At 38.8% G+C, this 25,061-nt stretch overlaps 1 protein-coding gene across 2 annotated transcripts in view; it reads left to right on the top strand.

Annotated features, from left to right (window-relative positions):
• LOC132098865 (glutamate receptor-interacting protein 1-like) overlaps nucleotides 1-25,061 on the top strand; it is a 244,194-nt gene that overhangs the window by 49,770 nt on the left and 169,363 nt on the right. The window lies entirely within an intron of this gene.

The following is a 25,061-nucleotide window of genomic DNA, read 5'->3' as shown; positions in this document are numbered from 1 at the left end:
AATACGAGGGTATGACTCCTTTAAAGGGAATGGAAGATGAGACTCTGATTGGTTTATTGCATGTTACGCCCAAAAAACACCCATTACTCATTAAGAGAATAGGGACAACCCGTTTCGACCTTGCGCCCGGGCGCGCCAACTGTTTTTCGTCGTTAAAATGGCAAAAGTGGATTTGGACATGGCCTGAGTGCACCTGCGCCGTGCGCTTTACACTTTGTGTTTAAATCGATAAAATAGAGCCCTTTGAGTTAATGTTTAAATGTCAAGTAATATAGAAAAACACGTAGGCTGAAGGCCAACAATTTTTTTTTCTTGTCTAATACAGAAGGCAAATATTATCTTTATCTGCTCAAATTATCATGTGATGGTAGTGGCCTAGTTTGATCTTCAAGGGTTTCGAGCATTATCTTGGCTCAGCCATGGGATCTTCAGGGTGTGTTTTTCAACGTTGCTGTGTGTCTATTAAGATCGAGAGGGAAAATGGCTTTGGCATTAATGTGTGTGAGCGTGTGTAAGTGCTCTCACTAGGGATGCTCTCTATGTTGTCTAGTAGTCTGCCACTCTGTTCTCCCGCTGGATCCTGGCTGGCGACTTTCCACTGAATTCATGTTTCTCAGCACGGGGTTGTTCCGCTCAACAACACACAAACACACTCACGCTTCTCTCGCTCACTGTGGCCATTTTTGATTTGTCTAGGAATAATGTCTTTACTTTGAGGGAGCTATGCAATAACTCAAGATTGTTTATTGATTTTGCAGTGAAGTGTTATAGATTTGTGATCATGACAGAGATTTCAATATAAACCAAGATACTAGTTCTGCATACAACATTTAAGATCTTTTTACACTTAGGTGATTGCCTCTCGATCGATCGGATTCCTCTCCGATTGAGTTTTGGCATTCTTTTTACACTAGAGGCCATACATTTCTCAGAAAAACTCATATATATCTGATCTAACATTTCAGTGCTATATGTAAATTTTACTTCTGTGATGATTCTAATGTTGGGCAGAGAATTTTGGTCTATTCTGGCTCCATTTGGTAATCAGTGTTTGTTTTATGGTTGCTCCATCCATATATTTTGTCTGTGATAGTTTTTGTACATAGCTTTGAACTGCAGTTAATGCTCTAGTTTTTTTTTTGCTTCAGTTGTTGTTGTAATATTTTAGGGCTTTCAAAGTTAATACATCACCTGATATAGTTAAAAGTGTTTAGTTGTGTTAAATGTCATAGCACAGACAGTGTTGGGAAGGTTACTTTGGAAATGTAATAGGTTACAGATTACAAGTTACCCTGTTTAAAATGTAATAGTAGTGTAACTTTTTCAATTACTTTATTAAAGTAATGTAACTAATTACTTTTGAGTACTTTTTGATTACTTTTGTAAATTTGTGAAAATTAAAGAATAATAAATAAAAGCATATACATCAACTTAAATACATTTATCTAATAAGCATGTGACGTATTCTGTGTAATAAACTCCTGAAACATTGGTGTTTTTTTTAAACTGCTGTCTCTGTATATGATGATAGTTTTCTCAAAATAAGTAAAATGCACATGAAGTGACACAGAGCAGTTCTAGAAATTATGTTTATGTGCTCGTGTACTCCTATATTGAGGCGGCAGAGGTTGAAAACACTGCGAGTTTCAGTAGGCCTATGTGTAGTAAATGAAACCATGTCTTTGCCATTAATTTACAGGAGGGGCGGACTGGGAAAGAAATTCAGACTGGAAAATTCAAACTCATACAAACAAATTCATGGACAAAACTATTTTTTATCTATTTTAAATCTTTAATTTGGGGACATGCAAAATAATTAAAAGTTCTCTCCTGAACTGCATCTTCACTTTTGCCCTGTTATGCATCTCTCTCATGGCTTTAATACTCAAGATTGAACAAAACTATACTTTACAATACAATACTCTCTACAATACTACAAAATCTTTATAGAAAAATCCTATATATAATCCATATTTTTCCCTTACAAAAATTAACCATGCTTTTATTAGCCTATATAAAAGTAAAATAACCTTGAGTAATTTTTTTTTTTTTTTTTTTTTTTTTTTTTTGCAAATGGATTTGTATTTATTTTTAAATAAATACATTTGTAAAATAATTTTACATTTTTGGTTATCACAGTTAAACAATAGTAACCATTTTCTCTGGATTTATAGTTAAATATTAAAACGTTAATTTTCGTAAGGGTTGTGTTGTTGTCTGTCGTAGCTCCCCCTAAACCTATAAAAAAAAATCTGAATTTTTTTCAGCTAAATTACTACTGTAACATTTCAACTGATAATAATGGTGTCCTTTATAGATTATTTTGAGTGATGACTGATGAGCAACGTGCTGCTGCTTGATTAAATAAATAAAAAAACAAAGACAAAAAAGCATCTTTACAGATGAAACTGACCTGAAACCCTGAACAGGAGTTCTGCTTCTCTGCTCCAGCTGTCCACTCTATTCTTTCTTTCTTTCTCTTTCTCTTTCTCTTTCTCTTTCTCTTTCTCTTTCTCTTTCTCTCTCTCTCTCGCATTGATTACTCTGAGTCTGATCCAAACCGTTTGGCGGAGAGCGCGCGAGTCATGACTATCAATTCATGATTTATTAGAGATTTAATTATCAAATGGCGGATTCGCAAATGATCGCTTTAGTACATTCGGCAGGCAATTATACAATAATGATATTAAATAGTGGGGCAAAATCGGCTGCCTGGTCACCGGGAATTGTCCCGGTTCTCCCGGTGTCCAGTCCGCGCCTGATTTCCACAGACACGCAGAATGTGCAAGTCATATATTGCATTTGTGGGGCTTAATATTCACAGACACTAGTCCATGTCATGTTTTGATTAAAGTGTACTGACCTACTTTTGATTTAGTCATCCAAAATGTGGCATATTCCGTCCGCGTTAGGCATTCCGTTTTTATGACTGGATTCTACGAGCCAGACTGTGTTTCCGCATCCCGGAAATTATTAGGGCGTATGTCTCAGAATAGTCAGTGCAATTTGGGAAATAAATCAGTTAAATCTGTATGTGGATGCGTGTAAATATTCAAATGTAATCCCCTTTGTAATCGTTAAAAATTTCATAAGTAACTGTAATTTAATTACTCATTTTTTCGTAGTAACTGTAACTAATTACAGTTACAATAATTTTGTAATTAAATTACGTAACGCCGTTACATGTAACTAGTTACTCCCCAACACTGAGCACAGACCATTATTTTTGCGATCTAGTGACATTTTCATGTTTCATGCTGGTGGATTGTAAGGTTTTACGTTTATAATGTACAATGTATCAAAAACTAAACATATGTTTTGGAAAATGTTATATATATATACAACCCAAATTCCGGAAAAGTTGGGACGTTTTTTAAATTTTAATAAAATGAAAACTAAAAGACTTTCAAATCACATGAGCCAATATTTTATTCACAATAGAACATAGATAACATAGCAAATGTTTAAACTGAGAAAGTTTACAATTTTATGCACAAAATGAGCTGATTTCTGCTACAGGTCTCAAAATAGTTGGGACGGGGCATGTTTACCATGGTGTAGCATCTCCTTTTCTTTTCAAAACAGTTTGAAGACGTCTGGGCATTGAGGCTATGAGTTGCTGGAGTTTTGCTGTTGGAATTTGGTCCCATTCTTGCCTTATATAGATTTCCAGCTGCTGAAGAGTTTGTGGTCGTCTTTGACGTATTTTTCGTTTAATGATGCGCCAAATGTTCTCTATAGGTGAAAGATCTGGACTGCAGGCAGGCCAGGTTAGCACCCGGACTCTTCTACGACGAAGCCATGCTGTTGTTATAGCTGCAGTATGTGGTTTTGCAGTGTCCTGCTGAAATAAACAAGGCCTTCCCTGAAATAGACGTTGTTTGGAGGGAAGCATATGTTGCTCTAAAACCTTTATATACCTTTCAGCATTCAAAGAGCCTTCCAAAACATGCAAGCTGCCCATACCGTATGCACTTATGCACCCCCATACCATCAGAGATGCTGGCTTTTGAACTGAACGCTGATAACATGCTGGAAGGTCTCCCTCCTCTTTAGCCCGGAGGACACGGCGTCCGTGATTTCCAACAAGAATGTCAAATTTGGACTCGTCTGACCATAAAACACTATTCCACTTTGAAATAGTCCATTTTAAATGAGCCTTGGCCCACAGGACACGACGGCGCTTCTGGACCATGTTCACATATGGCTTCCTTTTTGCATGATAGAGCTTTAGTTGGCATCTGCTGATGGCACGGCGGATTGTGTTTACCGACAGTGGTTTCTGAAAGTATTCCTGGGCCCATTTAGTAATGTCATTGACACAATCATGCCGATGAGTGATGCAGTGTCGTCTGAGAGCCCGAAGACCACGGGCATTCAATAAAGGTCTCTGGCCTTGTCCCTTACGCACAGAGATTTCTCCAGTTTCTCTGAATCTTTTGATGATGTTATGCACTGTAGATGATGAGATTTGCAAAGCCTTTGCAATTTGACGTTGAGGAACATTGTTTTTAAAGTTTTCCACAGTTTTTTTACGCAGTCTTTCACAGATTGGAGAGCCTCTGCCCATCTTTACTTCTGAGAGACTCTGCTTCTCTAAGACAAAGCTTTTATAGCTAATCATGTTACAGACCTGATATCAATTAACTTAATTAATCACTAGATGTTCTACCAGCTGAATCTTTTAAAAACTGCTTGCTTTTTTAGCCATTTGTTGCCCCCGTGCCAACTTTTTTGAGACCTGTAGCAGGCATTCAATTTTAAATGAGCTAATTAAGTGGATAAAAGTGTAAAATTTCTCAGTTTAAACATTTGCTACGTTATCTATGTTCTATTGTGAATAAAATATTGGCTCATGTGATTTGAAATTCCTTTAGTTTTCATTTTATTAAAATTTAAAAAACGTCCCAACTTTTCCGGAATTCGGGTTGTAATATATATATATATATATATATATTGCTTAAGTGTCCTTTAGGTACGATCGAGAACGAGTCAATCTTTTGTTCGTTATCTGGCTCGGCTCGGTGTTCATCTTCAGTTCTCTCTTCACATCAGTTCAGTCAGTGTACTGTTTGAGTAAATGAATTACTCCGGGATATTGGTTTGTTTGAACTCAGAGGGAGTGTCAGCCACATTAAAAAAGTTAACAGCTTAAGTCATTTGTGGATTAATGCGTATTGGACACGTGAACGGTTTTAAACGATTCATTTAGATTTGGTGAACTGGTTCAAGAAGACCCGGTTACATCGAATGATTCGTTCGTGAACCGGATATGACAAACTGCTTTGTTTTGAACTCTCTCACAACAGACACGGAAGAGAATGCTAAGACAATGCTGAATAAAGTCATAGTTTTTGCTATTTTTGGACCAAAATGTATTTTCGATGCTTCAACAAATTCTAACTGACCCTCTGATGTCACATGGACTACTTTGATGATGTTTTTCTTACCTTTCTGGACATGGACAGTATACCGTGCACACAGCTTCAATGGAGGGACTGAGAGCTCTTGGACTAAATCTTAAATATCTTAAACTGTGTTCAGAAGATAAACGGAGGTCTCACGGGTTTGGAACGAAATGAGGGTGAGTTATTAATGACATAAATTTGATTATTGGGTGAACTAACCCTTTAATGTAAGTGCTGATGTATGTGTTAATAGTTATTCTAGTCAGTTGTGTTTTAAACCGCTATTATTGCTTTCTGCTCAGGATCACATTCACCCTCACTGTATGGAGTAATGTGAAATATTATTCATGACATTGTGACAAGTTGTGAGTTCCCACTCTGTGAATGATAGAGTTCATTTATTCCTTCACTGCCCATTTAAATTACCATCATTGGAACTCACAAACCCTTTGACAAAAGACTTGACCGTGAGGGCATTCCTAATGGCACCTTGCAAAAATATATATTTTTTATTTTTGAATGTGATGTTGAGCAGCAGCAGTAGTGCACGTGATACAGAGCATTCATGGACTCTTCAGAAGTCTTAGGATTTGGGTCACCTCATGTCAACGGGTTGACAGACTGTGTCTGAAAATGAAATTGAAAAGCTTGCATGATAAAAATGATGAGTAAGGTCATCTGTCTTTTATGATATAGCATCATTTTGTAGTCGATACTAATACAATATCAAAACTCTTTTTGACAGTTCTGATACACAGCCAAAATGTGCTATTGAGTACTTTTTACTTAATTATACTTACTTGTCTGGTTTCTGCGGGTCTTCAAATGTCTTAATGCAGCCTTTCACAAATTAAGGTCTCAGAAAGGTCTTAAATCAGAGCAGAAAATCTTTCATAAAATTCATAAAACCATGAGATTAAATGTCTCGTTTTCCAATACAAGATACTGTACATTTACTTGAGATGTGAAAGTCTTATTTTCTTATGAATTAAAAAAAATTTGTGAGTTTGTGAACAAATCTGTCAATAGGAACTAAAAACGTAGAGATGTTGTACATTTTACAGACCACATTGACAGATGTTTGTACTTTGGTAAATCATAAATACTTTTTTTTTTTGATAGTTTTCACAGAAATCAAGACTTCTATTTTGCTTCTCAAGAAAATGTATCTTGATTTATGTATCTTCAGACATTTGCACTGGAAAACAAGACAAAAATATCAGTGAAGAACATTACTTTTTGTTGGTATGACACTGTGCAAGATTTTATTGCATGTAAAATGAATAAAAAGTAATGAATCTCAGTTGAAAGGTGTATATATATATATATATATATATATATATATATATATATATATATAAACTTGGTAGTAAAAAGGTCTTTAAAAATGTTTTATTTACCTTCATGAAATCTGCAGAAACCCTGTTTAATGTAAATATTAATATACACATTCACAAACAATTCAGTGTGATTAGTATAAGCAAGCATTTAAGTTTTCTTTTGATTATTCAAGCAAACATCGTAAAAAAAAGGCAATGGATTTTGTTGTAGAATATTATCTTATCTTACTTATCTAAAAAAAAGAAGTTATATATGGTGTTTGTAAGCAGGACAAATCAATGCAACAATATACCCTGCATGGTCGACCACTCCTTCACCTCCTTTTCCTCACCAGGTGCCCCTTTTTTGCTCTGAGGGAGCAATTAACTAGGATTCAGTGAGTCTCAGTGGCCCGCTTCAGCACTTCTCATTGGTCACATGATACCTTTATTCCTGAAAGTCCCTTCAAAGCTTCATATTTGAAGACCATGACCAGTGGGAATATATTGTATAAAACTACCACCTATAAACTCATGTATTTTTTGTAAGTGAAACTCATTGCTGCTGTACTAAAAATGATTGACAATGTTTGCAGTGCCTCAGGTGTTTTTCTTTTTGCATTGCTAAGTGTCAGCTAGGCACGTGGGGCTTGTTAGCATGCCCTGTTGAGGCTCTAGGCTTGAGAGATTCCCTTCCCTTTCCAATGAAGGAATAGAAAGAAGTCCTTTCCAATGAAGGGATAGAAGCACACTTCTAATTGGCTTGGGGAAAACTGTTTTTATCATAGCAGTTTAGTGCTAGGAGGAAAAGAGAGTGCTAGTGTGAATGGCAAAGCCTCCCCACAAAAACAGCCAATTGGGATTATTGAACACAGCTGGGGACATGGGACACTTGTGTGGCCCAACAATCTGATCCCAATTTTCACTGAAAATTACTTGCTCTTTCTCAGTCTACACTCATGTGGAGCATGTGTGTTTATCTCCAGCACAAAGCTCACCCTGACGTAGACCCTGAAATTAAAAGAGCAACTTGAGTCGGTTTGTGGTTGAGCATCACGAGGAGAGCTTCTGCCATAATTATGTGTGTGATTACTTGACAAAGCATCGCAATTAAAGCCTGCTTGCACTTTGTGCAAATTGATTGCTGCAGATACTTTTTGGGAGCAGAGTGAACCAAATGATCAATGAGTGTTCAGATGTGTCATTGCAGGTGATGAAAGAAGCTTTCTCAGTCCATTACTGATGTCATTGCAGAGGGGACACCAATGCCATTTGCTTTGCCGGAGTGGAGTGGTAAAAATGAGTTTATTATTAGGGCCATTTATTTTGGTGAATGTTTAGTTTTTGGCCTGTTTCCTTATAGTGATTTATGAACTCAAAGTGCTGACCAATGCTGATTATATGATTATTTGCACAAAAAAATTCTAAATGCATTTCTTTTAGAGTGACCAAATTTATTCATAAACTGCATCAGAACAGAATCAAAAGCAAATATGTGTATATATATGTACAATACGTGTGTGTTAAGTTAGATTAAAAAAAGTAATTTTTTTTTTTTAAATGCATCACATTCAAACTTACTACATAGTTCTGCATATATTAGTTTTGCATATATCAGAGGCTCTTGTGGCTGGTTTGAAAATGACTGATGTATCTCAGTGAATTACCTGTTTCTTTCATTTAGTTTATTGCAAGAAGCGAAGTACGTGCACTGAGAGGACAACAGGGAGCACGTACCATATGTGCCTGTAATGGTGGTACCCTGAACATCCCCAAGAGGTTTTTACCATGCAAACTTGTTTTTTTTATTGAGAATTTCAGTTGCCTTGGCCAACCTTATCACTTTGCATGCTCTGTGCTTTAGTTGCTATTCACTATGTATACAGACGATCCTCTAAAGCTGTGTGATGTTTAGAACACGTACAGTACAATGCCGAAATGTTGTCTTGTCTACAGCCTAAATAATACTAAAGGGTAAATGCTAAAGAAACATGACCGGTCTGGGCTCTCAGGCCAGTTACAACATTGACGTGATGACTAGGTAATGGGGAGGACATCTGAGCAATCACTCTTCCCCTGTTGAATGTATCGTCTGGTTTTTAAGTTGTTCTTCCAGAATGCTCCACAGAGCGTGAAGGCTACCACCTAGTTAGCTGCATTCAACATGTTTAATAGCATTATATCTAAAAAGCTCCTGGAACTACCATTTGATTCAACTTTAGAAGTTGTAAATAAACATAATTTCCATTTAAATACCAGTGAAATTTTATAGCCTCTGCCATACAATAAATGTCTGTCAAATTCAGAGCTTAGCCGGAAAAACAAATAACAAACTTTTTAAATCTCAGTTGAAATGTCTCACTTTAATATGGTAACATCCATTTACCTGTTGTATTCCCTGTTTGTGATTCAGATATGTGCTCCATGTGTTATGTTTTTCAGCATAACTTTATAAGAGTGTATGTTCATCAAGTTACTGTAATGAAAATAATTGAATTTTAGACAGATTCGCAGTGTGCCACAAACTGGTACAGTATATTTTACACTAAAAGCTGAAAAACAAATGTTTTCTCATGCTAAGAGATAAGCTGATGTATGTGTGTGGCAGTGTCATAAATTGTATTACAAAATAAAAGACACGGTGCATGAAAACAGTTACCTTTCTCAATAGTCTATACATGCCAAGTTGCACATTTTATTGTGATTTACTATCACTTTTAAGGGCAATTTTTCTAGCTGAAGGATGACATTTAATATATATATTTTCTTAAAGTAACATGACAAAACAAGAAGAAAAAAGATCAACAGTTCATTTACCTGGAAAACCATCCCTCATTTTCTACTGTAATGTGTTAAGAAACTTAATAAATTCTGTTATGACCTTTTGGTTTTGTATTTTTCTGTCTGACTGTCAGCTAGATCAAAAGATATTCTAGTCTGGAGTTTGCACAATAAAACCTTTGTTTATATGAGCATGGTAGAGAATGATGTGTTATTCGAAGGAAAACCTGAGTCAATATTCTCGTGTGGATTAATCAAAAAGCATTCCCTCTTTGATGTGCTGTAGTTCAGATAAAAGGGCTTAAGGGCATTTTGGTGAGGAAAAAAAATTAAAGCCTCGGCACACTTGCCAGAAGTCATATTATATGCATTTCCATCAATGTTAAGTTTTGCATTGCAGCTTGTTCTCTTACACAGGAAAAGTCTGTTTGATTGACAATTTATTTTTATTTTTAAATAAGGGAAATCTAAAACTAGATGTAACTCTGACAGCAAAGTTCATTTGAATTATTTATATCTACTTCAAAAGAGTCTCAAACAAAACCATTGTTGTAAGTTTAATTAGTTTTTTGTCAGATCAATTAAAATGTAATACTCCCTGAAGTAGCGTATAACCAGCCAATCAGATCTGAAGTGGCCGATTTGGAAATATCTTTTTTTTTTTATTTTGCAATATTCCCTGGAGAACAACACACTTTCAGTAAAGTTTCTTTTAATTTGCAATTCTGAGAAAAAATTTTTTTTACTTTAATGTAACCCTTAGTTTGTAATGCATGTTCTGTGGTTGCCTAGCCTTTCCCGTTAACTACTGGTAGACAACTCTATAAGAAATTCCCAAGAAAAGTCTTTTACTTTCATTTCTGTACAAGTTAAAGGTCACTCAAGGGCTCCCACTGTGTTGGAATCTTTCAGGACCATTGTTAACCTAAGTGCTAGCTGGTGTCCTGGTGTCCAGCACATTTGTGGTTTGCAAGTGATTAAACTTACCTTTGTTTGTCATCAGCTGTACTTTGTATTTGGTGCAGCAATCTGATTTCCATCCAGTTTGCTGGGTTTCATGACAGAAAGCTTTCATTCAAAGCCAAAACTAACACACCTGATTCAATAAATCAGTGTAACTGTTGAACCAGGTATGTTATGAGTCTGAAAAAGAATGTATTTTGGCATTGGCCTTTATTAATGATCAGTGGTGCATTAGTCTGTTAACTGTCAGAGCCAACCACATCTGTGTTTTTGGTTAAAAAAAAAAAAAATTGCCTTTTTATGTTCTCCAAAGGATGTTGACCAATTTTTTGGGTAAAATAACAGTTGGTGGTTCAAATACTGCTGGCATCCCATTTAAAATATGCTCAGGGCAGCCACTTTATCAGCAGACTCTGGTATGATTCTCTTCTTAATTCATTGTCTGAATTATTTCTTTATGTAGTCTGTTCAATCTTAAATTGTATCAGATTTTATTTTAATAATAGGTTTTGTCATGCACACATCTGGAGATCACAAAATTACTAATTATAACCACGGAAAGTACAATTTAAAGTAACAGTCTCTTTTATCTACCCCACCTGCTTTGTGCTGGGTCTGATGATTTTTGTGCTTGTTGCTTTATAGATTCTAAGGCAAGCTTTACTTTATCCTTTTATGTGGTCTTATTTGCTGCAGTCGCATTTGCATGCACTGCAGCTTTTCATACATTCCTTTTTTTGGTGTGCTTTTCAACTTATTTCGAGTGACACTTTTATCAGTGCAAAGCTATAATCAATTCGGAATTTCATAAAATGCTTTTTTCCTCCAGATATAAACAGTAGAACTTTGTGGAAGAAAAAGATATTTTAGTCAAAAGCCATTTGTGTGTATGACGAGCACTTTGGGTATATTCAGTGTTCTGCTTGGGAATGATATGCTCTTATAGAATAAAGGGGTTTTTGGTGCTCATATCTTTGTTGATTTTATTAGCTGCAGATGTCAGCCGAGCCTGCAGTGTTGAGGTACAAGAGGGAAAGACATCTGAATTGCATTAATACTGAACATCTACAAAAAAAAAAACAAAGTGAAGCATAGCGCTATTTTTGTGGTTTGAAGTCATTTGCGTCATTAAGCTCTTCAGAACCTTTTTTCTTTGTTAGAGTGTATATGGTAATTAATTAGTGCTAACACTTCCTTTGGTGCTCGTAGCATATGGTGCAGTTAATGGTGCAGCTCTGGGCTATGGATGAGATTTTCAAGTGAGTAAATGGCACAAATGAATCCTCTGTAAGCTCCATTTTTTTAAACTTCTGCACTCTATACAAGAGGCAGTCGATGAGAAGGTTGAGAATGAAGATTGATGAGAGACAGAGAGCAAAATGGATTCTCAAAGTCGTATCAACAAACCTGAGATTAACATACTGTTAATGAAGTATGTTACAAAAGGAAATTGGGTCCACAGGGCACACACACAATTACATCCGGCAGAGTCAGTCTCCACAGTATGTTTGGAAAACAGTGCTGCGACTTCACTTTCCAGCGCAACGCAACCAAAGGTATGGAGTTGCTGTCAAAATCAAAAGAATGTTGTCCTTGACCCTTCTGAATTAGTTTCTCACTTCTTTGAGCATTTAACTTTGGCACTTTGAGACATTATTCCCAAACTAAACTGTCACAGTGGGCTTCATAAAAACTGAATTCTTGAACTTTTGTTTAGTCCGCAGGGACAGGATTTAACTAGCCTCTCTCCTTAATAGGAAATTTTGTTAGGTAATTTACTATGCCAGATAGACATGTTTACTAATAATGGATGTTGTGGTCATTGGCCATGTTTACTCTAGTGCCATACTCACATTTTCTAAGACATGGTGTCAAGTTAAACACCGTTCACCTTTTTTAAAACACTTCTAAGTACCCTAGTTTCCAAAACCTGAGTATGTGTCCTGTGTGATTGGCTGAGTATTGTGTGCTGTTGCTGCCCTATACTAAAAGTCACAGTGTGTTTACATTGTGAAATGTTCTGTTTCATCTGGACTAAAGCAGTAATTTGTCTTTTTTTTTTTAAATGGCAACATTTTAGTCTGAATGAAATTGTATCAGTGTGGTTTTGTGTAGCTAGATGAACAGATTTGAATCATGCGATTGCAACGCGATTGGGTTAGTCTATAAAGCTTGCACATTAATCAGACTCAGCATTGTGCACTTGATCTGGAAGGCTTATCTATCAGAATGCATAATGGTACTGCCTAAAGTAACGCTGTAACGGGTCCCAGAAAGTTAAATTGAAACCCTTTTTGGTATGTTGCATATAGTTGTCACTGTACTTCAAATGATGTGAAATGTATTGATATCAGACAAGTCACAAAATGTGTTTTTGTTATTGACATAATATAATTTATTAGATATATAAGTATAAAATAGTATAAAATATAAGTATTATGTCCAAACCTACAGTACACTAGTGTTGTCACGGTACCAAAATTTCAGTATTCAGTAACGATACCAGTAAAAATCCATGGTTCTCTGTACCAATTTCGGTACCAAATCAAAACACAAAAATATGCTAATTAAAAAAAAAAAAGAAAAAAGAATAAAACCAATGCTATTCTTTATACTTATTTACAATTGTGTTTAAAGTTTTTCTACAAGTAATATAATTATGAAAAACAGTAAACAAGTTTCACCCAAATTTAACTTGTCTTTTAATTAATGAAATTTAAACACATTTTATTTTTTGGTAAATAAAGGGGATTTGCTATTAAAATTTAAACATGGAAGAAATATTTTGTGATTTATTTCTTGAAAAAAATAAAGTTTTATAAATTTTTCAACAGTAGTAGCAGTATCACATACATTCTACTAAATAATAGTAATATTTCTAGCACAATGCCTTTATGTAAAAATTTACTTTTATTTTGACGGGTTACCGTGAATACCTTTAAATTGACACTGGTTTTACTTAAATGAAATGGTAAAATGCTTGTGAAGTCACTCAGAACAGTTCTGGTGATGTTGTTTATGTATTTATGTCCTCATTGAGACGGCAGATTCTGAAATTACTGCAAGCATCAGTCGATGTAGTAAACAAAGCCGCACGTCTTCATTCATTCACACAGAGATGTGCAAAACACACAGGATTCATATTTCAAACCAACTTTTGCGGCTTAACATTTACAGATACTGGTCCATATGGAGATTTGATTTGCTTAATTTATGCTAACTTTGACAAATTCCGTGACTGTCCATATTAAAATGTAAGTTTCATTTTCATGACTGGATTTTGAGATTCCGTCCGCGTTTTCTGCTTGGTGGAAATCATAGCGCTGTATGCGTCAAGAACCAGGTTGACCGGGTACTCGGTACCACCGGTACTTAAAGAAACCTAGTACGGTGACATTAAATTTTTTTTTGTACCGACTTGGTACTGAAGAACGGGGAAGAACTTTTGACAACACTACAGTACACTGTACCTGTGTCTTTCTCCATTTCTCTGGTGCCTTCCCTTAAGGTAGTGTTGATCCGTGTTCCTGTGCCATGTCGTAAGCTGATGTCGCCCGCAGTACAAACAGCTTTTTAAAATAATTACCCACACTGCTGGGTAGGAGGATTCACGCCACCTCCTTCAGCCATTCATTCAGCTTGGACGCCTCTCTCTTTTGGCTTTAGGAAAACCCAGCTTAGAAAACCTACTGAATTATTGTTGCTGAAAGAGCCTCTGGATTTTCCAGGCATAGCTTTTATGTGCGATTTCAAAAGTCATGGCATTGAATATGGGATTTTTTTTTCATGCAATTGTTGTTCTCTTGCCCATTTTTCAGCTCAATGGTATGTATGTGTGCTGACTTACTAGTTTTAGTTTAGTAACTTTCTGTAACTCTTCTCGTTAAGTTATTCCTATCATCAACAGTACCTAGTATTAGCTTAATGTGGTTTGCATGTAAAAGCAAGCCTTTAATTGTGCCCTGTGATTTGTGGAGAATCCACAAAGCTTTTCAGTGAGGAAATACCCAATTCATCCTCATCCATGCCCAGGATGTAGGAAATGAACAACTTGGCAAGAAAAGTGAGATTGGAAGAGAGAAAAATAAATGAAGGGGAGTGGGGGACTGCAGAGCTGGTACTTTTCACACACAAAAAAACACCCAACTGTTTCCTGCTTATACTATTCAAGGCCGAATCAGCCGTAGTTACAAGAAAAACCTTAAGGCGTTTCTGTTTGGCTCAGTGTCAATGCCTAACAAACCTTAAATATATCTGTTGGGAAACTGTCCATAAAGTTGGTTATCCCCACCGTACCCTGACTCTGCAACAAGGCAGCATTAATGAGTTTTTAAGCTTGCCAGGCTTTTAAGAAAAAAGATAAGGGCTGAGTTTTGTTTCTTTTGAAAGACGTGTCCTAAGCCCCTATGACCTACGTTAGCCTGCAGTGGGACAGATAGCTTCTCTTCAGTGCTGTGCTCATTAGAGTTGAAAATTGCCAAGTCTATGAAGCCAATGCCACCAGGCCTAAATCAGCTGTTCCTCCACCTGGCAGGATTATGGAGGTATGGAACCTGTACAGAGGGTACTGAGAAGGTTCTAAAGTGTACATGTTCAAGTTGCCCTCCATGGCAATCCTGCATATGATGTGTCGGAGATCTCAGAGATTTCAAAGAAAAGTGGGGCATAGGCGATATGGAAATTCTTGCTGACAGATGGAAGCCGGTGACCTTAATAAAGGTTCCGGACTACACTTTGGGGAACAAAGAGCTCTGTGAGCTTGCTGTGGAGATGTAGTGTTGTCATTGTGTCAAGGTTCTTGCAAGTAAACATTAAATATGTACCCTTGTGCTTTTAGTTTCTTTCAGGCAGCAACAAAAAATGTCTCACAGTGCTTTAGAGCCGAGTTACTACCTTACTTTATAACCTGCCCTCAAACAGTGCATTGCTGAGTTTTAAAAACTTTGGTGAAGACATTATCCCAGGCCCTGATGTTAGTGGAACCTGATTCTAAATCAGTAACTTTTGGAGATCTGTCTGACCTCTGTCCACTCTGCTGAACTGTTCCAGATCAGGCTCCTGGTGTGTGAGAAAAGTGTAGAAGTGTGATAAAGAACCCAAATATGTTTTATTGTTTGCCGATATACTTCACATCTCACATTCAAACCCAAAGAGGAGCAGAGATCACAAACCAAATGCACCAATCTGAAGGCAGTTTTGTTACACAACACTGAAAGTTGTTCTCTGTCAGTCCTCTGAGCGGCTGTCAGATTTGCGCAAGCTTTCTGCTTTACACACTTGGCATGACGAATCACTACTTGGGAGAGAGATGATACGCGTAGCCCACATAGTAGGTTACACAACCAGCTCAGAAGTTGTGATGGGAGAGATCCGTGCATGGCATGACTTTTCTTTCTTGTGGATTGAGTATGCTCTAAGCCCTGAGTAGATCCTGATGGCCTGCACTTGAGGGAGGCCATCTCTGTCAAACTGTGATAAAGAGTCCACTCATCACCCTCTATGAGAAACAGGTAATCTCAACATTATGCCCATGCTTACACGAGACTGTATGTAGAGCAACATGCTTCACGTCATTGTCATGAACATAGCATACACACATAGGCAAGTCTTTTTAATGTTTAACTGTAATGTTGGGTTGAATATACCGTATTTAAATGTAAAATCAGCTAGAAAAAGCTCCTTCACATTACTCTGACCCCAAATACAACATGAGGGTTAATCATAAGGATATTGGAGCATTGTTTGGTTGGCACTCTAATTTATTTTTGCAGAATGCATATTAATGATAAAGTGAACAAAACCCAAGGGCTCTTCTGTTTGGCCGGCTTATAAACACATTTTTAAAACTCACTGTTGCAGCTCAACAAGAATTATATAATTGCGTGCCAACCTTCCTGTTTCCTAGTCTGATTTGCTTGTTTCCGTTTGCACGCTGTCACATCATTGCAGACACCTGGTCTGACGCAGCTCTAAGCTTGATTGACAGGAGAGCCTTGGCTGAACTGGCGCCACCAAGTTTGAGCAGACGTTCCCTCTTCACCTCTGTCTACACATCCAGGTCCACATTCATTTCATCTGCTACTATACACCAATTTGACACTCAAAATTCAGACCAGGAGATCCGAGTACTACACTGCAGGGCATCGGTGACCATTAGCGCTGAATGCTAATGAGAAGGCCTTGTTAGCACAGAGCCAATTCTCTCAGGGCGTGTGAAGACAGGGGACAGGCACATTTCTTCAGAAAAGAGTGGAAAGAGGCAGCTGGAAGGGTGGCTTTCTCAGTTATCATGGCGAGTCCAGATCAGCATTAATGCTCTTATCAGGGCTCCACAGAGAAAACAGTCCAACACAGCTCGCACTTCAAAAGGAGCTCAGGTGGGTATATGACATCATCACAGCTCCCATACGAACAATGTCCTGGCCATGTGCAAAAAGTTAAACTAAATAAATGTTCTTCAAAGGGGGGACTAAAGCATTTTCTGAGTGGAATCAGCAGCTTTTCAAAGTCCATAAAAATGCTAGTAAATTGTTAGCACAGTGGGGGAAAACTGGGTGGACTGTCTGGCAACTGTTGTGTTTTATTATTAATTACATTACTATTGTCACTGATTAACCATGGGTGCATTTGTTAAAGTTATTTAATAGATACTGTTGATTCTTTTTTCCAGGACTTGTGAGTCAACTTGGTCGTGGCTCCATGACTGCTCTTCACTGGGGAGGTTGTCATGTTTGTTTTGTTTGGTGGTGGTTGTTGGTTTGTTTGCATTTTCATCAAAACCATTGCTGATCAATTTAACTGTCTGTCGAGCCACAATGGTCGTTTGTGTCCATCCTGTGTAAGGATAAATTTGCCCTAGGAATCAGGTGGGATGGCCTTTTTTGCCAGCTTTTTGTCTTGACTGATGAATGTATTTGGATGACCACACTGGTGGATATCGCAACACTTATTACACACTGACATTTATTACCTGCACAAATTATTGATCAACTTGACATCCCTTGCACATGGCGGCTCAAACGGAAATGACATTAATTGACACAAATTACTATTGAGTGCCGCAATAGAGGAAGGCATGTTGAAGTTATGAATGTCTTTTCTGCAGACAGAGATGAAGGGAAAACCGATGTGTTTATGCACCAGATCTTCAATGTCTGGTTGCACTCTTGAGAACAGGAGCAAAATGCACTACTGAACACATTCATTGAAGCTCAACCAAGACCCTCTGCTATACCCAAGCGAGTTATTGACGCCTTTTCCAGATTGAATCACAAAGCGCGGCACAATATTTCATTTCACACATCTTATGTGCGTAGACAGGAAGCTGGCACATCTAAACCTGAAAGTGGAGCGTAAAATGGAGGAAAATGATGCTCAGCTTCTTAATCGTGGCCACTTAAATCATCATTTATTCCTTGAAATTGCTCCTGTGGTTAACTATGCTCAAAGCAGGTTAACATAAAACATGTCGTGGTCAGAATAAATGTTTTCTTTCCCGTTTGATACCTGAAGATGACTCGGAGTATCTAACCCAGCTTTCTTATGTGGAGCTAAAGTGTTTCTTCTTTTGGTAAAGGGAGAAGATCCTGTGGTCGTTGCAGTGCAAGCATTGCAGCCTTTCCCATGTGAACTCTCAGTTTCTCTCCCTTTCTCTTAGTTGCTCTGCAGGATACCCTGAGCAGCTGTTCCCTCTGCAGTAATCAGATAGTGGGAAGCTGGTGTAGAGCGGGGAAGCAATTAAATGCTAAACACCGTGGAACTGGCACAGGAAGTGAAAGAGGACTTGATTGCCGTTCATTGATCCTTTTGAATGACATCCCTCAGTGATATTGTCCCGAGACAGGCTTCAAGTAATTTTAAGTCTTCAATGCATATTAAGTTTGACCATATTTGTGGCAGCATGTTGATTACCACAGAGAATATGTCAACCTATTACTTTCCCTGACTTTATCACTTTTCAGAAAAAATGACAGATACATTATTTGAGACTCCTTGTCCTGAGGTCACCATTTCAGGGGAGATTATAGTACACAAATTACTTTTAACATATACTTGTACATCATGATTCATTTACAGCATTTTTAAGTTAATTAACTGCCCCCCGTGGTGCAGCCTGGGAAACGCTGACTGGTACAATCTGATAGTTTCTATCCGATATTACTACCGCCAGTAGGCCAATACCTGTATACCAACCTGAGCAATCAAACAGATGGGGATGCAGATGCGCAACAGATACTCGCCCCCCTCGGGGCCTGCACTGTCAATCGCCTCAATTAATATTGAAGGTTTCTCCAGACGCAAGGCAGACATACTAGCAACAGCGTTCAGATGCTTCGATATAGTGTGCATGCAGGAAACCCATATCGGCCCTGAACAACACCGGCCAGTCATCCCTGGAATGAAGCTGGTGGGTGAGATCCAACACAGACAGTATGGGTCAGCTGTATTCAGCAGACCAAACCTTGCGATCGAAGAGGTTTGCACCCATATCACCAAAGGGCAGTAGAAACCATCACAGTTGCCCTCCCGAATGTCTCTGTCACATCTGTGTATAAACCCCCCCATAGCCCGTTCCTCCACCCTGACTGCCAGATAGATGCAAAAGGAAATATCACATCTGCATCGGGGACTTCAATGCTCATAGCACACTCTGGGGTGGAAAACAAGGACATAACCCAGATCTTGTTTGCGTGAGCAGTGAACTAACATAGAGAGCTGTGAAAGCCATCTTGGATCCTATCCCCCACACGCAACACCGGCCAATCACCGTAACCATCCAATCTGTTCTCCAAGCAACTACCGTCCCCTTCCACAGAAGGTTTAATCAGCGGAGGGCAGACTGGCTGTCGTTCCAGCTGGAGATTGAAAACTCCATCTCCAGTATTCCACCACACCACAAAAACTACAACATGTTTATAGACTTGCTGAAAAGGTCAGCCAGGCGACATATAACAAGAGGATGTCAGACCGAGTATATCTCCGGGCTGTCGGGAACATCTAATGAACCATTGAAAGCCTACCACGAGGCATATCATGAGGACCCTTTCTCCCCCACCACCACGGAACTCGGAGAGACCCCGCTGAACAAAGTTGGGGAAGACCGAAGGCTAGCCTGGAAGGAGCTGTTAGAAAATACCAACATGACCAACAACAGCAGGAAGGCATGGGCCACAATCCGCCGCCTCGGCGAAGACCATACCACACCACCCACTCTCACAACAGTCACAGCAAACGCAGTTGCAGCACAGCTGGTGGCAAATGGTCGCAGCCAAACTCGGCGCAGACCAACAGGAGAATACCGCCGGACAGCGCTACCGGTCCACTCACAACCAGCTAGTGCACTTACAAAGCCTTTCGATCCACAAGAACTGGAAGCTGCAATGAATATGCTGTACCTGGGAAAGCAGCAGGAACCGACGATGTACTGACGGAAATGATACAGCACCTGGGACCTAAAGCAAAGACCTGGCTCTTAGAAATGATGAACTCATGCATGGCAGAGAAAATAACCCCACCGGCATGGAGAAAGGCCAAGATAGTCACAATCCTCAAAACTGGAAAGGATCCATCATCCCCAAAGAGCTACAGACCAATTTCACTCCTTTGCACCACCTACAAGCTTTATGAGAGGCTATTACTCCAACGCCTTATGCCAGTTATGGACTCTTACTAAAGACCAAGCTGGTTTCCGTCCTGGTCGCTATTGTGCTGGGCAGCTATTGAACCTCACCCAACATATTGAGGATGGCTTTGAGTATAAACTCATCACTGGAGCAGCTTTCATAGATCTTACTGCTGCCTACGATACAGTCCAGCACCGCACCATGATTAGGAAACTTTTTGACATGACTGGTGACCTCGACCTGTGCCAAATCATCAAAAGCCTCCTTAACAACAGGTGCTTCTTTGTCCAATTAAATGACAAGAAGAGCAAATGGAAAGCCCAAAAGAACGCCCTACCACAAGGCAGTGTACTGCCCCCCCTCCTTTTCAACATCTACACTAATGACCAACCACTTCACTCACAATGCCGCCGCTTTATTTATGAGGACGATCTCTGCATCACCACCCAACAGGAGAACTTCCAGAAGATTGAGGCTGTCCTGGAAAATGCCGTCCAAGAGATGACAACCTACTACAAAAACAGCCACCTGAAACCCAACCCATCAAAAACTCAATTATGCAGTTTCCATCTCAAAAATCGAGATGTGAAAAAAGAACTGAGCGTCTCATGGGATGGCCACAAACTCTCCAACCACCCTCACCCTGTGTACCTGGGAGTCACACTTGACAAGACACTCTCTTTCAAAACTCACCTCCAGAACACCAAAGCCAAGATCAACACTCGCAATAACATTCTGCGTAAACTGGTAAACTCAAAATGGGGTGCCGATCCATCAACCATCCGCGCAACTGCCCTAGCCCTGTGCTTCTCCACAGCTGAATACGCATGCTCAAGCTGGAGCCGCTCCCACCATACCAAACTGATTGACACAGCCCTCAACGACACCTGCCGCATTATCACGGGTTGTATAAAGTCAACGTCAGTCCCGTGCCTCTATCCTCTGGCCGGCATTGCCCCCCCTAACATCAGACGATCCATCATCACCCCCTGCATGGACACATAGCACCCCCACCCCGTTTGAAATCGAGAGCCAGTTTCCTGCTGACAGTCCCACTTCTCCAGACAACCAAAGAAATAGCAATGACCAACATTTGGAAAGATGACTGGAACCAGCTAACTACACAAGCCCAGGATTGGATGGAGAGAGGAATCACCCTGACTGAATGTCTCGCCAGCGGGCACGACCTCCCATGGCTAACCTGGAAGACCCTCAAACAGTGGAACAGGGGAGGTGCAAAGCACTTATGAAAACTTGGAACCACCAGACAGACAACACATGTAGCTGTGGAGCAGTTCAGACGATGTCTCACCTTCTGGAGTGTGAAAACGCCCCCCAGTGCAGCCCCCAGGATCTGGCTGAACCGACTCCATCAGCTGTGACCTGCGCCAGATACTGGCAGAACGACATCTGAAATTGCAACGGATTCGAAGAAGTAGTTAATTATATGTTGATAACTCATCAACTTTAAATGACTAATATGTCATATGACTCATATGACTCATAAATTATAATTATTGCATTTATTAATTTATTTAAAGTGTTTATCATAATTGATTTTATGATAAACAATGCAGTTACTAATGAGAATTCTTATCAGGCAAACATGAACTAATGGCTACCTCTGTCCATGTGCGATGTTCTAATACATGAGGGTTAGTACCTCCGTCCATTGAGTTGTTGAGTGTTAGTAGTCCCTTTTGCGACACCACAGAAATAGAATCCAAATGCTGTTGTGTTTGCAAGTGGTTAGGACTAAAACAGTTTATCCTGGAACAGATAAATTTGATTTCGGTTAGACTGAACCAAGACACGCCCTATGTTGTTTTTCTACATTATTGATTCGTTTCACTTCAAAAAACATCATAATACAGAAGAAATTATGTGTTGTGACTTTGCCTCATATTGAACCCAGAACATTCCTTTAACTGCTATTGAGGATAATCAGTCTTTTTCTCCAGCATTTTCCTGTATTGGTGGCATTTTGTACAATGCCACATGATTTTCAGTGACTTTTCTGAATGATTTAGATTTTAAAGTCAGAGACTGTTTGCTTTTCAGAGTGTTTGCACAAACTGTGAATGTGAAAAGGCTGGATGCAGCTTGTTTACATGGCTCAGTGAGTTCAGCAGGAAGGTCCTGGTTTGATGCATGCTGGTGCACTACAACACTGACATCTTTCCCGCTCGGAGGGTTATTTCTGTGTAGTCCCAAGATGTTGGAAGTGGTCAGAGAGTCGGGTTTCAATTCTTGTGAATGCAGAGTGGAGCACACGGCCTCTTCATGACGTGGCTAGATTCTGCCAGCCTGACCTCACTACAGCTCTCATTCATTGGAGGCGTTTCCTTGTCAAAAGGGAAGAGGATCCCCTTGTTATTTACTGGCTGTCTAGTCCGTGGCGCCCAGCCTTGGCTCATTTACTCCCTCTTAAGTACGCTGTGGCTTATAATATGATACAGTCAGCTAAGTGGGTTATTTGATAAGTAAAGCAGGTTCTGGTAAATTATTCTGGTCTTAATGATTGAAATTCAACAACTAATCGTTAAAATCAATTTAAGAAATTGCTAATATACAGCTTTGTCATCATCAATGATCAAACTTTTAAAATGACATTTGGTGACATTTCTGGCACATTACTTGCAAATAGCATACTAACATACTGTTTCTGCAATATATACTGTTCCAGATTTGTCAGTATTTCAGCTCAAATGCTGCCAGAAACATGCAGATATTGTAGACAAATTTGCTCAAATACTCATTTGCAAGTAAAATCTTCAAAAATCCAAGGTAGATTTACAGTTTTTCCAAAGTTTTATGTCAAGTATTAAAATTTAATGGAATGTTGTGACTTTTAAACTTATGTGATTCATCTTTGTTTCTCTGAAGTTTCTGCAACAAACATCTGGTGAATTTGGATTATATTGGATGCGTCTGTTTAATGTCAGAGGCCGTGCGAGGATGAGCAGAAGGCTTCAGCTTGTGTCTGGCAGTCTGTGTGGAACACACAGTATGTTATCAGGCCTGGGGCGACTGATGGTTTTTGTAACCGCGATTTATGGGCTGTGGCTCTGTAAGGCAACAGCTGTTAAACATGCTGACAGGTAGCATAAAAAGATGCTATTTATTTGTGCACAGAAAGCATCTTCCTTACATTTCAAGTGTCACTTCTACCTCTGTCTCACCTCACATTCACCCTCACTCCACGATGCTACGGACTTGCGCTACCTGGTCGACATAAATGGAAAATCTGAATGTCTTGGCAAGCCATGTGATGCCTTTTGAAACACAGAGAAAAGAGGAAATTAAGACATATGAGTCATGAACATCATAAAGGTTTTTGAAATACACCTGGACAAAGGAACCCCAAAATGCTCTGTTCATTGCTGCTCTGTATTGTGGCTTTTGATTCGCAGAAGGAGGTGATTGAGACTCTGGCTGATAATAGTTTCTCATCATTTCTAAGCCGCCATAAACATGTTCGCCTCATTCATTCTTTGGAAATAAGGCCTTCCATGGCTGTAAACAATGTGATATTCTTCATGGTGTAAAATGGATTCTAGTGTTTTGCATGCAGAAACAGATACTTGAATTTGGAAAGTGCAGGTGTGTGTATGTATGTGTGTATGTATATTTATATTGTATGTATATGTGTATTGCATCATGACAAGGACCCTCAGCTTTAAGATTCTGTTCATGGTTCCACTGCAGGCATTCGGGGAGCTGTCTGAAAGGTTGCATGGCAAAAGTAGCATTCATGAGGTTGCCTGGCCAAGTCATGTGCTTATTGCAGTTGGAGATTTAAAGAAATTGAAATCCCTGAAAGAGATCAGAATGGTTCTGCCAGTTAAGGGAGCTGCAAATGTGCGATAAAATATTAAGAATGCTTCCTATTGTGCCAACATGAATGCTTGCTCTCCATCAAAAGGGGCCACTGGATTACATAATTAACTGATTCGTTCAACACTGGGACTCTAACACAAATACTACAGTTAAGGTTATGACTCACTAATCTTTAATACCTACACTGTACTGGTTGTTTTACTTGATTTTACAGCTGTTTATTGTGTTTGAGAAAAAAAATTATTAAGGGGTTACAGGTGTACTGGAAAATCTTGAAATATCATTGTAAATTGTGAATATATATTTTTTCAAGCCTGCAAAGGAGGGACCAGAAAATATCAAGCTGAACTTTTCGGGTTTTTTTCACATACAAATGTATGAGATCAAGCAATAATTAGCTGGCCCTCTTGGGGTCTTAAATTGTTTTTCCCTTTTTTAAAAAAAATAATTTTCTGTAATCATAAGTGGCTGGAAAAATCATATGAATTAATTGGTTAAAAGGAGTAGGAACCCTGTGTATAACAAAATAAAACTATTTGCTAGTCATCAGTTTCACGCTCCCTGTGGTCTGCAGACCAATTGTGGATGCTGGCTAGGGATGGGACGATAACCGGTTTTATTGATAACCGTGATAAAATGTGCTGAAGGTTAGTAATATCGTTTAAAAATGAATTATCATTAAAACCGTGTTTGATTATCGCGGTTTTAATAACTCACTATTAAATCATGTCCAGCCAGCAACAGTCTGACGCAAGCGCAGCGCACAATGTTTTTTTTGTTTTTTTTCGAGAAGGATTGGCGAAAGTCAGTGACTTTTCTATGCTTTTCTATGCTTCTACACTTTTCATTGTAAGGAAGGAAATGCCACAGAATTTAATCTTTCTTTAAATTAAGTGCATAGAGTTGCTTGTTTTATTAGTTGTTTGTTGATTATTAAATATAAAACTTGCTGAAATGTTTTCAGTGTGAGCATCAACTATTTTTGAACACTTTCATCTCGTTTCAACAAAACCGTGATAATATTGATAATCGTGATAATTTTAGTCACTATAATCGTGATATTAAATTTTCATACCGTCCCATCCCTAATGCTGGCCATCAATCCCTTTTTTTCCAGAACATCCACA

The sequence above is a fragment of the Carassius carassius genome, chromosome 22 (genome assembly GCF_963082965.1).
Source record: "Carassius carassius chromosome 22, fCarCar2.1, whole genome shotgun sequence".
Classification (NCBI taxonomy): Eukaryota; Metazoa; Chordata; class Actinopteri; order Cypriniformes; family Cyprinidae; genus Carassius; species Carassius carassius.
The sequence above is the reverse complement of the archived record's forward strand: the minus strand, read 5'-3'. Positions and strand labels throughout refer to the sequence as shown.